This window comes from Fistularia commersonii, chromosome 24, assembly GCF_037954325.1.
Source record: "Fistularia commersonii isolate RoL2024-O1a breed Wild chromosome 24, RoL_Fcom_v1.0, whole genome shotgun sequence".
Lineage (NCBI taxonomy): Eukaryota > Metazoa > Chordata > Actinopteri > Syngnathiformes > Fistulariidae > Fistularia > Fistularia commersonii.
Window position 1 is genome coordinate 673,004 of NC_141307.1, and position 14,628 is coordinate 687,631.

Sequence of the window (14,628 nt, forward strand, 5' to 3'; positions counted from 1 at the left end):
ATAACTGATGAGATCTCCTGACGGCGATCGTCCTCACAACGGAGGGAGGGGAAGCTAGGAGACAGGAGGGACCAGGTGGGGAGATGAAGAGGAGGGAGGAGGTGAAGTCTCCAAACTTCCACTCGTATTAAAGACAAACGTTCTCAAAGCGGCAGGGTTTTTTTTTTTTTTGAAGTAGGCCACGGCCTGACGAGCTGAGAGGGCTGAAGAAGAAGAGGAAGAAGAAGAGGAGGGGAGTGTTTAAGGAGACGAGAAAGGGGGGAGAAAGGAGGGCAAAAGGGGGAGGAGATGAAACTTTTGAAGGGAAAGTTAAAAGATGCAACGGGAACCCCGAAACAACAGCAGGAGGTGATCAGGAGGAGGAGGACCTTCTGCACCTGGAGGAGGAGGAGGAGGCGGTGTTAGAGCCCCGACTTGGACCTTCTGCACCTGTCCCTGGGAGACGGAGGGGCAAGAGAAGGAGGAGGAGCTACTATCGGGACCTTCTGCATCCTCCCCTGGGTGCAGAACGGGTGCAGAAGAAGCACGGAGGAAGGAGGAGCGGAATTCGGAGGTTCCCTGACTGTCCAGAAGAACTCCAGAGTAGTTCTGGAGCGTCGATGGCGCGCGAACATACCGGACGTCCTCTCCACTTGAAGAGTCCACTGGGTTCCTCGTGGTTCCACGTGCTCGCGCAGGAACCCGCCGGCGCCCGGCCCGACCACTGGCTCTGCACCAACTACTTCCTGTCGTGGTGGCACAGACAAAGGGGCTCCTTTGTCTCCGATCAGACACTTCCCGGACCCGCCGGGGCGGCGTCCTCGTCCGGGGACTATATATACACTCCGTTTGTTCGGGGACGAGGCTCCGCCCCCCCGACGGGAGCGGCGTCGCGTCAACGGCGGCACCCGCTAAAACGTCGGACCAGGTATGAGGACACTCCCCAGGGGTTCCAAGGACGCCCCAGGGTTAATGGGGCCACCAGGAAGGCACATCCTGGAAGTTCTCCCCGGACATACATGTATCCTCACCCTCCCGTACCCCAAACTGTTTCGGAAAGAAAGGCGGGAGGGGAAGGAGGAGGCCGGGGTATCGTGTTTCTCAGCCTCCCTCCGTCGGACCCGGGGCCGCCGCTCCTGATGGCGGAGTCACATGGTGCTTGGACGCCCGCCATCCTGTCAGGCGCAGCTCGCCGCCGAGCTGCAGTGACTTGTACACTATTAGGAGGGGGGAGGCGAGAGCCGCCGCGCTCCTCTGTAACTACATAGAGAGTAATATTTTACAGAGGCAACGGGACAAACAGCTACTCCTCCAGGAGAACCCGACTGTGCCCTTCTTGCCGGGGCCACTGCCACGGTCCACCACGCAGAAGGTTGCATCACACCAGGCCTTGTGTAGAACGCCACGGCTTCGCCATTTAACACCGTCTGAAGGGTTCTTTGTAAACAACATCGGCGCCGTTTGGATTCTGGAGTCACGGCCAAAGAAAACGTTTCAGAGTGACACCTTGTTTTGGCCCAAAAACCTGGCGGTTATATTCGGAAAGTCCCGACAGGTCATGAGAACAGAAGAAGCCTCTCAGATGACGGGAGAAATGTCTTCAAGTGAAGAAATTCAAGGAGATTTTGACAAGAATTCACCGTGACCCGGTCGACTGAGAACCTCCACAGACACCGTGTTGGGTTCCCGAGAGACCAGCATGATACATCCTGCTCAGGTGGCATCTTCTTGACCTTCATTTTCTGGTCAAAGCCACGTCCGAAACCACATGCATCCCCCAGAGAACCTTAGTGCCAGAACGATCGCCTGACCTCATCGGACAAAGACCTCCAACTGCCTGAGGCAACGTTGGTTCCGGGTTTGCCTTGTGGCGTCACAACGGGCCCCCTAGTCAACTCCTAGTCAACATGTTTACCCAATCGCCAGAAACGCACTGTTAACGGCTCTGCGAGTCCGTGTTCCGGTCGACCCGGGTCCAAGTGAAGGACGACGTTTTTAGAAATCCCACAAATGTTCATAAGGCGACCTCGGAGGTGACCTTCGGGGCGCAACCGCCGAGACTGAATTGGGGACGAACCCATGTGTCAGGAGTTCCCTCGAGGTTTACAGGAGAATCCAAGCGAACCTTCACCCTCTGAGTAACCCTGGCAACAGCCGTGCCACCAAACCCGACATGAAGGGCTTCCCGTTCACCACCTTTGACCAATGAGGTGCGAGGGATCCGTCCTCACCCGCCTGTGAACACCTGCGCCAAATCTGTTCCCGAAGCTAACGGAGGGTTTTGGGAGGTTGCCGCGACCTTGACCCTCGCTACTTTCCAAGCACCTTGAAGGAAGGGGCTCTTCTTTGGCGGCGCCAGGCTCACATGGCTAATGTGACCTTGGATTTGCCCTTGGAAGCCCGGTGACCTTCTCCAACAAGCCAAAGAGACCTTCTGTACCAGAGTCAAAGGCATTCCCCGCAGGGCACGAAGAAGAGAAAACAGTCGGCCCTTGTCCTTCTCCCTTCGCCGACTTCCCGCCGGAGCCGCTTCATCTGGGCCGACGTCAAAAGCGTCCCGAAACCGCGAGCGGGAACCAGTTCGATGACCCGAGTCCGGCCAGGGGAGTCCGACGCCCATCCGACCCGGGTAACCGGAGTGGACCGGAGGGGGCGAGGAGGAGGTCAGCGCCCAACGGGAAGGGAAATATCATGTTCGACCCCGTCAAGGACGGCCAAACAACCGGACGCCATCCGCCATCACAACGACACAAACAAGGGCAAGGCGTAGAGGGAAGACGGCGGCGGCGGAGACGAAAACCAGGTAATGAGGAGGCGCCCGGGGACATGAAATGATAAATTAGGAAGGATGAGAGGAAGATCAGAAGGAGCTCGGTGGCCTGGAGGGAGGTGAAGCTCCGTTTATTGGAACAAGGACGAACCGGGGGCGAAGGAGGGGCCGAACTGATGTCTGTTTACTGCAGATCGACTCGTCAACCGGCGCATTTCAAGAGAAGAAAGCCTGATCTGACACTCCGGGGGGGTCTGGTCTTCATGTGGAGGTTCCACGGAAGTCATGTGACCGCCGGAGTCCGGATGGCGTTTTCGGGAACGCCGCGTCAGAACCGTCCGACCGGGAGGTCGCACGAGTCTGGACGTTGTCGAGTCATCATCAAAAATACGCTAACAGCTAACAGCTAACTCCGACGTCACCTCCCCTCAGGCCGCCCCCTGATTGGCCCTCAGGAGTCACATGATCTGCAGCGCCCCCTTGTGGCGACCGCGGGAAGCAATCAAAAGACTGACTTTCCGGCGTCCCTGTGACCCCCCCCGCCCGACACACTCCCCTCCGGCACACTGTCATCATAAAATACCCGTGTGTGTGTGTGTGTGTGTGTGTGTGTGTGTGTGTGTGTGTGTGTAGGCTGAATGGGTTGATCAAAGGCTGCTTTGTGAGGCGCCTCGTGGTTCTAATGCATCATTAACACAGCTGGTAGTTTGACCCGCCCTCCTCCCCCCGCCGCCGCCGCCGCCGCCGCCGCCGCCGCCGCCGCCTCTCCAGCTGCTTCCTCTCCAGATTATATATACGTTACATAAGCGTTCTGAGAAAGCCTCCTGAAACGCCATCAGGACGCCGCTCACCTCGGGCTGTTGTTTCCAGGCGCCGCCGGCGCCGGCGCGAGGTCGGTTTTCGGATGATGTAACGAAGCATCGCCGTGGCGACAGGCCGCATTTGAAAGGGGGGGGGGGACAATGGAGTCCCTCTTTGGCGGCGTGAAGGAGACTCCGCCTCCTCGGAGGAGGGAAATGGTTTTAAAGGAATAAAATGGAGTCTGGGTCGGACGGAATTTCACCGAATTTATCAAAATATTCTCCAAATTTGTTCCAATTGTCATGTATTTTTTGGATTTTTCGGGACATTTCATTCATATTTTTCTGGAAATTTCTTTGATTTTTTTTTTTTTTTTTGAATTTCCAGAATTTCTGGGCATTTTTTTTTTTACATAATATTGTCCCTCAGACGCACAAATCTTCAAATCAAATCTTTGTACTTTAGACCTTAAAAACACTTAATAGCCTCAACCTTGACACTTTATATTTTATTGTATTTCTTATTCTCCCTCCTTCCTACTATTATCTATTATTGTTATGTTTTTGCTTAAAACTCTGGCACAACAATTTCCTTCGGGATAAATAAAGTTGTTCTCATCTCAAATAAATTCCACGGAGAACTTTGGAACCCTGCAACATGAACCATCTCTTTCGGGAGGGCGATTTTCATCCAATTTGAAATTTGAAATTTGAAATTTGAAATTTGAAATTTGAAATTTGAAATTTGAAATCCCTGGGAATTCTCAAGAAACGTGTGGATTTTATTCCTTTTCCTGCAGGGGGCGCCGCAGGTCACGACCCCTCGCCATATTTCCGCCCCCCCCCCCCCCCCCCGAGGTCACATGGTCGACCCCGTTACATAAGATGGCGTGATGGACGAGCTGAAGACATCTCCGGCAGGTTTAAGGTGATTGGTCGCCCCCCTTTTTTCCCGCCCCGCTATCGTTAAGCGTCTCAAGGTCGAGGCGGCGAGCGGGAACGGCGGCCATCAATCTGCCCGCCCCCTCGCCGGCTGATGGACGAGCGTCCGGCGGGCGAAACGGCGGATTTACGAGGAACCTTAACGACGCGGTTCAGACGGAGGTTCTTGACCTGGAGCTGCAGGATGGAGCTTCCGGAGGAACCTTCTGGAAAAAAAAAACTCCAATGGAAACACAGCAAAGATCAGCGCAAACTCTGGATTAGTTTATCCAGAGTTACAGAAAGCCAGCGAGCCGCTGGAGATCCAAACACCTTCTCCTTCTTCTTCTTCTTCTGCTGCTGCTGCTGCTCCACCACGGAAACAAGAACTTCAGCGGTCGAGCTTCATAATCCGAGATCAATATTAGAAGTATAGATTTATCACGACTCATCAAGATCAATAACGTGCCATTGAAAGCAGAGACTGATCAGTTCATCACATCAGATCCAGGTTCAAACATCTCAGGTTCCTTCTGATGAACCAGGAGAACCTGGGGGTCAGAGGTCAGGGGTCACCAGGTTGCCATGGCGTTCAGGTCAACAAGTTAATCTGGACCAATCACAGCACAGAGGCTGGAATCCACCATGCATACACGCACACACACACACACACACATGCATGCACACATACACATACACAAAGACACACACACACACACACACACACACCGTGTGACTATCTATGAGGATGCACATGCACGTGCACATATGCCTGTATGTAGTTATCTATAAATATGCACTCATGCAAGCACACACACACACACACACACACACACACACACACACACACACACACACACACAGCATGAACATCCATAAGAATGCACACAATCTGTTGTATGAATCACTCTAAACATGCACACACACACACACACACCTACACACATTCGATGTATGAATATCTACACACACATGAACACACACACACACAGTCACGCACACACACATGCACACGAGCGACCTCCAGCTGTCATTAAAATAAGCAAACACACTCACACACACACACACACACAAAAACAGACACACTATCCCGTTGGCTACCCCAAATGGCTGTGGTGTGAGAAACCACCCACCCACACACACCCACCCACACATACACACACACACACACACACACACACACACACACACACACACACACACACACGCCTGGCGCCCTCTCAGTCCTCGCCGGGTGAGCGGCGCCGACCTCGGCGGCCATGAAATATGAATGAAACACAATTAGCAGCTTTAAAGAACTTCATCAAGGCCGAGGCCTCCTTCCACACACACACACACACACACACACACACACACACACACACACACACACGGCGGGCAAGACAAGAGAGTAAATAAATAAATAAAGGCGTGCAACCTTGAGGGGGAGCGACAGATCACCGACACCATCATTAGAGAAATAAAATACCCTTTTTAAAATTTTGATTTATTCATTTATTGTTTATTTATTAATCACTTTATTTTATTTCCTCTCTTTCATTCTTAATTTATTAACCCAGACAGACTCTGGCCTTCATTCTGTTTTACCCACAAAAAAAAAAAACAAAAAAAAAACATATATATATATATTTATATATATGAAATAGATAAATAAAATAAAATAAAATAAAAACTTCTTTTTATTTTGAACCGTCTGTCCCCTTTGCCCTCCTCCTCCTCCCATCCTCACATTTAATGGATGCAGTGACTCATTGAAAAGTGTTTGGGTGGAGGAAGAAGAGTGTGTGTGTGTGTGTGTGTTGTGGGGGGGGGGGGGGGGGCGTCCGAAAAAAAAAAAAAAAAAAATTAGAGAAGGCGATGGAGAGGGGCGCATCATTTTCAAGGCGTTGCCGTGGCAACAGCAGCACAGGAGAGACGGCGAGGTGCCCTTCTGTGGCGGCGGCGAATATTAACCAGCTCCTGTACGCTCAGGTGCTAATTAAGGAGAAGAAGAAGAAGAAGAGGAGGAGGAGGGAGAGGAGGAGGAAGGAGAAGAAGGAGAAGAAGAAGGGGAGGGAGGAGGAGGAGGAGAAGGATGGAGAGGAGGAAGAAGAAGAAAAGGAGGAGGAAGAAGGAGGAGAAGAAGAAGAAGAAGAAGAAGAAGGAGAAGAAGGAGAAGAAGAAGAGGAGGAGGAAGAAGAAGAAGAAGAAGAAGAAGAAGAAGAAGAAGAAGAAGAAGAAGAAGAGAGGGAGGAGAGGAGGAGGAGAAGAAGGAGAAGAAGGATGGAGAGGAAGAAGAAGAAGAGGAGGAGGTGGGAGAGGAGGAGGAAGGAGAAGAAGGAGAAGAATAAGAAGAAGAAGAAGAAGAAGAAGGAGGAGAAGAAGGAGAGGAGGAAGAAGAGGAAGAAGAAGAAGAAGAAGAGGAGGAGGAAGAAGAAGGAGAAGAAGAAGGAGGAGAAGAAGAAGAGGAGGAGGAGGTCAGCGGGTTAAAGATGAGGAGATACAAAAGGATGAAGGATGCGATGGATGGAGGAGAGGAATGATGGGGAAGATGGAGAGAAAGAAAAGGAAGGAGGAGGAGAAAAAGTTAGAGTGTGTCAGGCTGATCTGTTCTGCACAGGAAGGTCAGAGGAGGACGAGAAGGTGAGAGAAGGTGAGAGAAGGAGGAGACAAAGGAGAGCGAGGAGAAGCAGAGAAGAAGGGATGAGGAGGCCAGACGGAGGAGGTGAAGAAAGACAGCGAGGCGGGTCGATAAAACATGCATGAGACCGTCTCTGTGTGTGTGTGTGTGTGTGTGTGTGTGCATCTATACATCTGTGTGTGTGTGTGTGCCTTCGTCCCCATTAGCGTGTTTGATGTAGCCCCCCCTCCCGTGTGTGTGTGTGTGTGTGTGTGTGTGTCCTGACATCACGTGGATATGCGTGACTGTCTCCATATGTGAATGTGTGTGTGTGTGTGTGTGTGTGTCCTCAGCTAACACGCCTCCATCCAGCCGTGAGCAGCCATAAGCCTGGGAGACACACACACACACACACACACACACACACACACACACACGGTATATAGGTCACAGCAGTGCGTCCACGCCACCGACAGGCTCCGCCCCCTCCCTCTGCTGAAAAACGCGCCGGATGGAGCGGGAAGTCGGCGCCGTCCAATCAGGGGGCGGAGACGCTGAGGTCACATGACGCCGCCTTATGTAACCCGCGGTGACGCGCAGATGGACCGCGCTACCTAGCGCCGCCATCTTGCCCCCCCCCCGTCCTCGCACGGGGACGTCAGTTGCCATGTGATTCGACGGGTTAGCGCCTGCTAGCACGCTCTGGAGCTAATGGCTGCTAACAGGAAGTAGCACGAGAGAAAACCACATGACTTCCTCCCGCCGTCTGCGTCCACCAGGGGGCGCCAGGCGTGAGCTCAGCATCTGTTAGCACAGCGCGCGTCGCTAATGTAACGTCCTTCTTTTTTAGCTGCTCATAATGTATTTTTTGATTTAAAAAGCGTTTATAGGTGAATTTCGTCACAAGATTTTCAAAGTAAAACCTCTTTCAAGGGAAATCACCAAAATAAACTTACATTTTATTTATCTTAGTTTGAAATTCAGTGATCTACTTCCTTTCCCTTTTGTAGGCTAACAATACGGAAAGCTACGTTGGGTACTCCTGGTACTTCCAGTTCTTCTTTCTTCACTTGTATCCTAGTACTTAATGCAGTACTGGAAGTATTTGGTTGTTTTGTACCCGGTACTGCAAAAAAACCCAGAGCCGGACCCTGAGCGGAGAACCTCGCCGGAGAACCCGAGCAAACATCTGCAGGGAGGATCCCGGCGCCGGAGTCCCGTCAACGTAAACAAGGAGAGGGTCCGGTTGCCGGGCAACACGGCCGAGAGCGATCCGGAGCCAGATGTAAAAACAAAGCGGGGCGTTTGTGGAACGGCACAAAAGAATCATTCTGGTTCCAAGGGATGATCCAGAAGACTTGAAAGCAGCCGCTGCCCACATCGACTCCGACTCGTTCCCGACAGCACTTTGAGAAACCAAACACAAGGTTCTCTTGTGCGACGGGAACCGCCTGACTCCCGGCGAGGTTCCGTCCGGCGGTGCGCCACGTGGTCTGACGTTCTCGCCGGTTCCGGATCCTTCCGCCTGGGGGAGAACCTCCTCGGAAGGTGCGCTACTCGCCGGCTAGCATCAAGTCGCCCTCAGGAGCGACCCCTCCTTACGAGCATACCGAAGCACCTTCACTCAAGCTGCTCCTGCGGTCGCCGCAGAGCCGGGAACGCGAGCCGCCATTTGGATGTGATTTGCGGCGAAGGAACGTCTTGATGGTACGCTGACCGGGAACAATGGCGGCTCCTCCGTTTCCGCCCCCGCGGCGGATCGGGAACGAGCGTCCGAAACCGTCCCGACCGAAACCGACCCCCGGAAAGACCGGCCATTGCGAACGTTCCCTTTTTCCAGCGTCTGTTCATGCTTAGCCGTTGGCCCCTTCAGTCATTTTCCAGCGGTTGCCATGGCGACGCAGAGGAGCGGGACTCAAAAGAAAAAGAAGAGGGGAAAAAAAAATTTTAAAGATTCAATATCGGCTTCCCGTCGTCGAGAAGCTAAAGTAGGAAGACTCACTGAAGACGGTTGTAGCGGCGGACGCGGAAGCTGTCAATCAAGGGTCAGCTGTCAATCACAGGTCAGCTGTCAATCATCCAAGCATTCACCCTCTCATTCACACCGACGTACGAGAACATGGAGAGAGAGCGTCCATGCTAACTGCTGCTACGCTAAGCGCCTCCCAGTTAGCCCGTTAGCGTCGTTAGCATTCCGTCTTTTTTCCGCTGTCCGGTTCCCAGAAGACGATTGAACGAAAAAAAAAGGAAAAGAAAAGAATGAAGAAGAACAATGCACGTGCATGTGGGGTCGCACCCACGTGCACGTCGATATCCAATTACTCGCCGGGATGTTGCGGCGATTATTATGGTCTGGACGCCAACCCGTCGACTGCTGGGCGATAACCTGAACAAGCTCTTATCTCACTTATGAGGAACCTGAGAGTTGCACGCCCGAGATCTCACACACACACACACACACACACACACACACACGCGCCGTGCCTTGTTTACCACCGAGCCTCTGCAGTCTGCTAAGCCCTGTTTCCATGGTAATTATAATTAGGATTAATCCACGCCGAAATATTCTGAATGTATGAATCAATCGGATATTGCCGATGCCCTGATTGCATTGATTCTGGAAAAGCCCCCCCTTTTTCTGCCCCCCCTTTTCTGCCCGCCAATAATTGTTCTCCTCTGTTTTGCATTCAGACGCTCGTCCGAATTCGACGAGGAAAAAAAAACACGAGGATCCTGCGCGGGGGGGGGGGAGCAGGAGGGGGTCAAAGGTCAAGATAGCTGGAGAGCCCTCAAGCTAGGAGGTTTGTAAAAGCAGGATGTCAAGGAGGAGGTGCTTCAACCTTCTGCAGGAGGACGACGCCTCCGCCGGCCAATCACAGCGCGGCGGGGGAAATCAAACCCTGGTTATCTTTAAATAAGAGCCGCCGCGCGGGCACGTGCACGCTCACATGCACAGGGTTCGGAAGAGCGGATGTCGTGAGGGTTCCTGAAGGGTGAACGCTTGGATGATTGACAGCCGGCCCGGCCCGGCTAAGCCCCGCCCCTCAGCTGTGATTGGTAGCTGTGACTGGCTCCGCCCCCCCAAAAAAACAATGTGCTGGAAAAGTCCTCCATCTTTGCTCTGAGATGCATGAAGAAGAAGAAGAAGAAGAAGAAGAGGAGGAGGGGCTGTTTTTAATCAAAATAAAGTGATTATAAAAATGCAAATGGGAGATCCCGATCCCACACTCCGCATGAAAGCGGGAGGGGGCGGAGCCTCTGCGGGGGGGGGGGGGTCGGAGGTCAAAGGTCACCCCTTCACCCCCCACAGAAATGAAAGGAGGGAAGATTGATTCTCAAATTAATCAAACGACCGAGAGTCTCACACTTTATTTACCGAGCGGGGTTGAGTTTTGCCTGGAGACGACACACACACACACACACACACACACACACACACACACACACACACAGGCTGAGACGTTGGTGTAAATGGTTTTGTATCGCTGTTTTTTTCTTGTTTTTAAAAAGCTTCAGTGGCGGAAGGAGGGAGGAAGTTTGGACGACAACCTTCTCCTGATGGAGGGATGGAAGGAGGGAGGAGGAGAGGATGGAAGGAGGAGGAGAAGATGGAGGGAGGAGGAGAAGATGGAAGGAGGAGGAGAAGATGGAAGGAGGAGGAGAAGATGGAAGGAGGAGGGTGGTACAAAGAGAGGAAGGGTGGAGGAGAAGATGGAGGGAAGCAGGGAAGTCAGAGGAGAAGGGAAGAAGATGGAGATCAATAGGTGGATGTATGGAGGGATGGAAGGAGGAGATGGAGGAAGAGATGGAGGAGAAGATGGAGGGATGGAAGGAGGGATGGAAGGAGGGATGGAGGCTGCAGAGTCTGGGCTCCTGCTGGATGGAACGGAGGCTGAATTAATTTAAATCTCATCAGGCTCCGCCTCCAACGCCTTATCACTTCTGCACGGAGACAAGGGACGTAATCGCATTAGAGCCGCCACTCACACACACACACACACACACACACACACACACACACACACACACACACACACACCTGTGCTGGTATGCACAGCCGAAACACACAAACACACACAGCGTGAAGAGATACCCAAAGTGCAAACCTGCAAGCCAACACACACACACACTCACACACTCACACACACACACACACACACACACACACAGAGTTGCACAAACACACAAACAGCATGAACAGATACCCAGAGTGCAACTCTGCCAACAACACACACACACACACACGCACACACATACACACACACACACAGTCGTACAAACACACATACACAAATGCATAAACACATACACACACAGTTGCACACACACGCAAAATTTGTGTGCGCACACACACACACACACATGCACAGTTGCACAAATATGCACACACACACACATGCACAGTTGCACAAATATGCACACACACACATGCACAGTTGCACAAATATGCACACACACACGTTTTCCATGTGAGTGACCTCTAGGCTCCGCCTCTCTTCCCTGCTCGGCCAATCAGAAAGGATTTTCCGACATCGTCTCGGTGGATGGATGGGTGGAGCAGGAGAACCAACCTTCAGAGAAATGGAGGTTCACCTTCTGACTGGGGTCAAAGGTCAGCTGGGGGGAAACCAGAGATCCACAACAAGACCGAGGAACAAGAACCTAGAACGTGACTTTGGAACCTTCTCCAACCCTAGATCCCGCCCCCTTCTCGTCTCCATGGCGACGAAGCCGCACAAAGAGAGGCTCCGCCCCCCCCCCAGGTGAGCACCCGTGCACGTCAAAGACCGGGACCGGTTCTGGAAGAACCTGGACCAGGAAGGCTTGGATGGGTCCGTTTGATTGGCAGCTGGCCCTGTGATTGACAGCTGGCCCATCCAGGTTAAATCCCGCCCCCTCTGCTTTGATGTCAGGTGATACCAAATGTTTCAAATGCCGTAATGTAACACACACACACACACACACACACACACACACACACACACACACACACACACACTTTTCGTGCTGCCAAGTCTGTGTTTTCACAGCCCGAATCAGAGTTTGGCAGCGGTGCCGACCCGCCGTGGAGCACCCCGACGCATCGCGCTGTCAGCTGCCACTCACGCCGCCGCTCGTCATGACGACCGGTCCTCGCACGGCGGCGCCTCCGTCTCCGAACCTGAACGCGCCGCCAGACGCAGAATCAGATGATTGACAGGTTCTGGTCGGCAATGAAACGCCTGAAAGACACCCGGGTTTCCTACCAGCGCCGACAACATCTGGGGAACGGGAGTTCTGTCAGGAGAGCATACATGTCCCGATGTTCCCTCAGAGGCAGAGGGCGCAAGGGCATGAGGATACAAGGAACTATAGATACAAGGACATGAGGAAACGAGGCCTGGATGAGGACATAACATGTCAACTGGTTAAGGACACGAGGAGTCTGCAGTAAGGAGACGAGGAGACGAGAAGACGAAAGACACCTGGGTTTCCTACCAGCGCCGAGAACATCTGGGGAACGGGACTTCCGCCAGAAGAGCATACATGTCCTGATGTTCCCTCAGAGGCAGAGGACGCAAGGGTGCAAGAGCACTAGGATACAAGGAACTATAGATACGAGGACAAGAGGACACGAGGCCTAGATGAGGACATAACATGTCAACTGGTTAAGGACACGAGGAGACAAGGACACATGACGACAAGGAAATTGGTTTGAAGATCGGAGGATACAAGGACGCGAGGAGTCTGCAGTAAGGAGACGAAAGACACCCGGGTTTCCTACCAGCACCGAGAACATCTGGGGAACGGGAGTTCTGTCAGGAGAGCATACATGTCCTGATGTTCCCCAAGAGGCAGAGGACGCAAGGGCGCAAGAGCACTAGGATACAAGGAACTATAGATACAAGGAGGATCAGAGGATACAAGGACGCGAGGAGTCTGCAGCGAGGAGTCGAGGAGACGGTTTTTAATTCTCAGCCTGACGTCCAGGAAAAGGCGCGGGGAGAAAAACGACCCGCCAAAATAAAGTTCATAAATAATGGAGGCCGTGAAGGCGCGGGGAAGTCGGGGACGAACGCAGAGGCCATTAATTTGGCGGGACGGGGCGTCGCGAGGGGGCGGAGCCTAACGCTTCCTCTTCATCACTGTCACCAGGAGGCAAAGGAAGGATCTGGACTCTTACTTTGAAAAGATCACACACCTCCTGTCTGAGGAGAAACACCACTCCACTCGGTGACCTTCCAGTGACCTGGAGGAGGAGAAGAAGAAGAAGAAGAAGGAGAAGGAAAGGAGGGCGAGGCGTTCGAGGAACGTAGGAAATATGGAAACTGGGTGGAGCTTTTATCACAGACAAAACTAACACTCATAGAGTTTGGAGGGAAGAGAAGGAAAAAGAAACACACACACACACACACACACACACACACACACTAAAATATATACAGACCAACACACACAGGCAGATAAAACACAGCTACAAACACACACACGCTAATACATGCCTCCATACACACAGACACACAACGACAAAGACATATGCACAGATTCACACACACACACACACACAAATATATACAGACCAACACACACAGGCAGATACAAACACACACACACACTAATACATGCTTCCATACACACAGACACACAACGACAAAGACATATGCACAGATTCACACTTACACGCACACACACACACACACACACACACCAAAATATATACAGACCAACACACACAAGCAGATACAAACACAGCTACAAACACACACACGCTAATACATGCCTCCATACACACAGACACACAACGACAAAGACATATGCACAGATTCACACACACACACACACACACACACACACACACACACACGGTGCTGGCAGATAAAACACACTCTTGACTTCCAGACATCGACTGAGCTGAACTCCTCCACTCACAAACTCAGCAGAAAACGATGGCAACCGTCTTCACACACACACACACACACACACACACACACACACACACACACACACACACACAAACACTTCTCCTCCCCTAAATATTACCCCACCCCGTCTTCCCCCTCCCAATCACTCCGCCGGAGCAGTTTGGGCTGTTTCCATGGCAACGCGCCGAGTCCCATGGTCGCTGCAGGGAGAGAGAGCGCCGTTACCCCGCTCGTCCTGCCCAAAAACACTCCTTCAAACTACAATATCCGCGTGTGTGTGTGTGTGTGTGTGTGTGTGTGTGTGTGTGTGTGTGTGTGTGTGTTCAGCTCCAGCCGGCGTCTGTCTGAGTCTTTGTCTTCCAGACGCAGGTTTTATTTCCCCTCCTCTTGTTTAGGATTCTGTGTTTCCTTTCAGGCCTGCGATATCGGCAATATCGTCAATATTGTTATTGACGAGTGATCGGCTCCCCCCTCCCAGATGTATTAAGAAGAATAAAATAAATGAAAGGTTTATCTTCACCTGTTGTTAAGGAGGTTTAATGCGAAATGAACCCTGCGATTTGAATTCTTTTTTTGTTTTTAATTTTGTTTTTTTTTTCTAAATAAAGTTTCACCAGTTGTCTAGCAACAGCCCGGCTTTTATGTGGACATTATAAA

The 14,628-nt window shown here is 52.0% G+C and overlaps 1 protein-coding gene across 2 annotated transcripts in view; it reads right to left on the reverse strand.

Annotated features, from left to right (window-relative positions):
- LOC147219572 (zinc fingers and homeoboxes protein 2-like) overlaps positions 1–14,628 on the reverse strand; it is a 60,541-nt gene that overhangs the window by 17,396 nt on the left and 28,517 nt on the right. The window contains exon 1 of one of the 2 annotated variants that reach the window (XM_086171172.1): positions 13,251–13,293. The exons of the other annotated variant lie outside the window; for it this stretch is intronic. The gene's annotated coding sequence lies outside the window, so the exon portion shown is untranslated. Of the gene's footprint in view, positions 1–13,250; positions 13,294–14,628 lie in introns of those variants that run through there. 2 annotated transcript variants of the gene reach the window in all.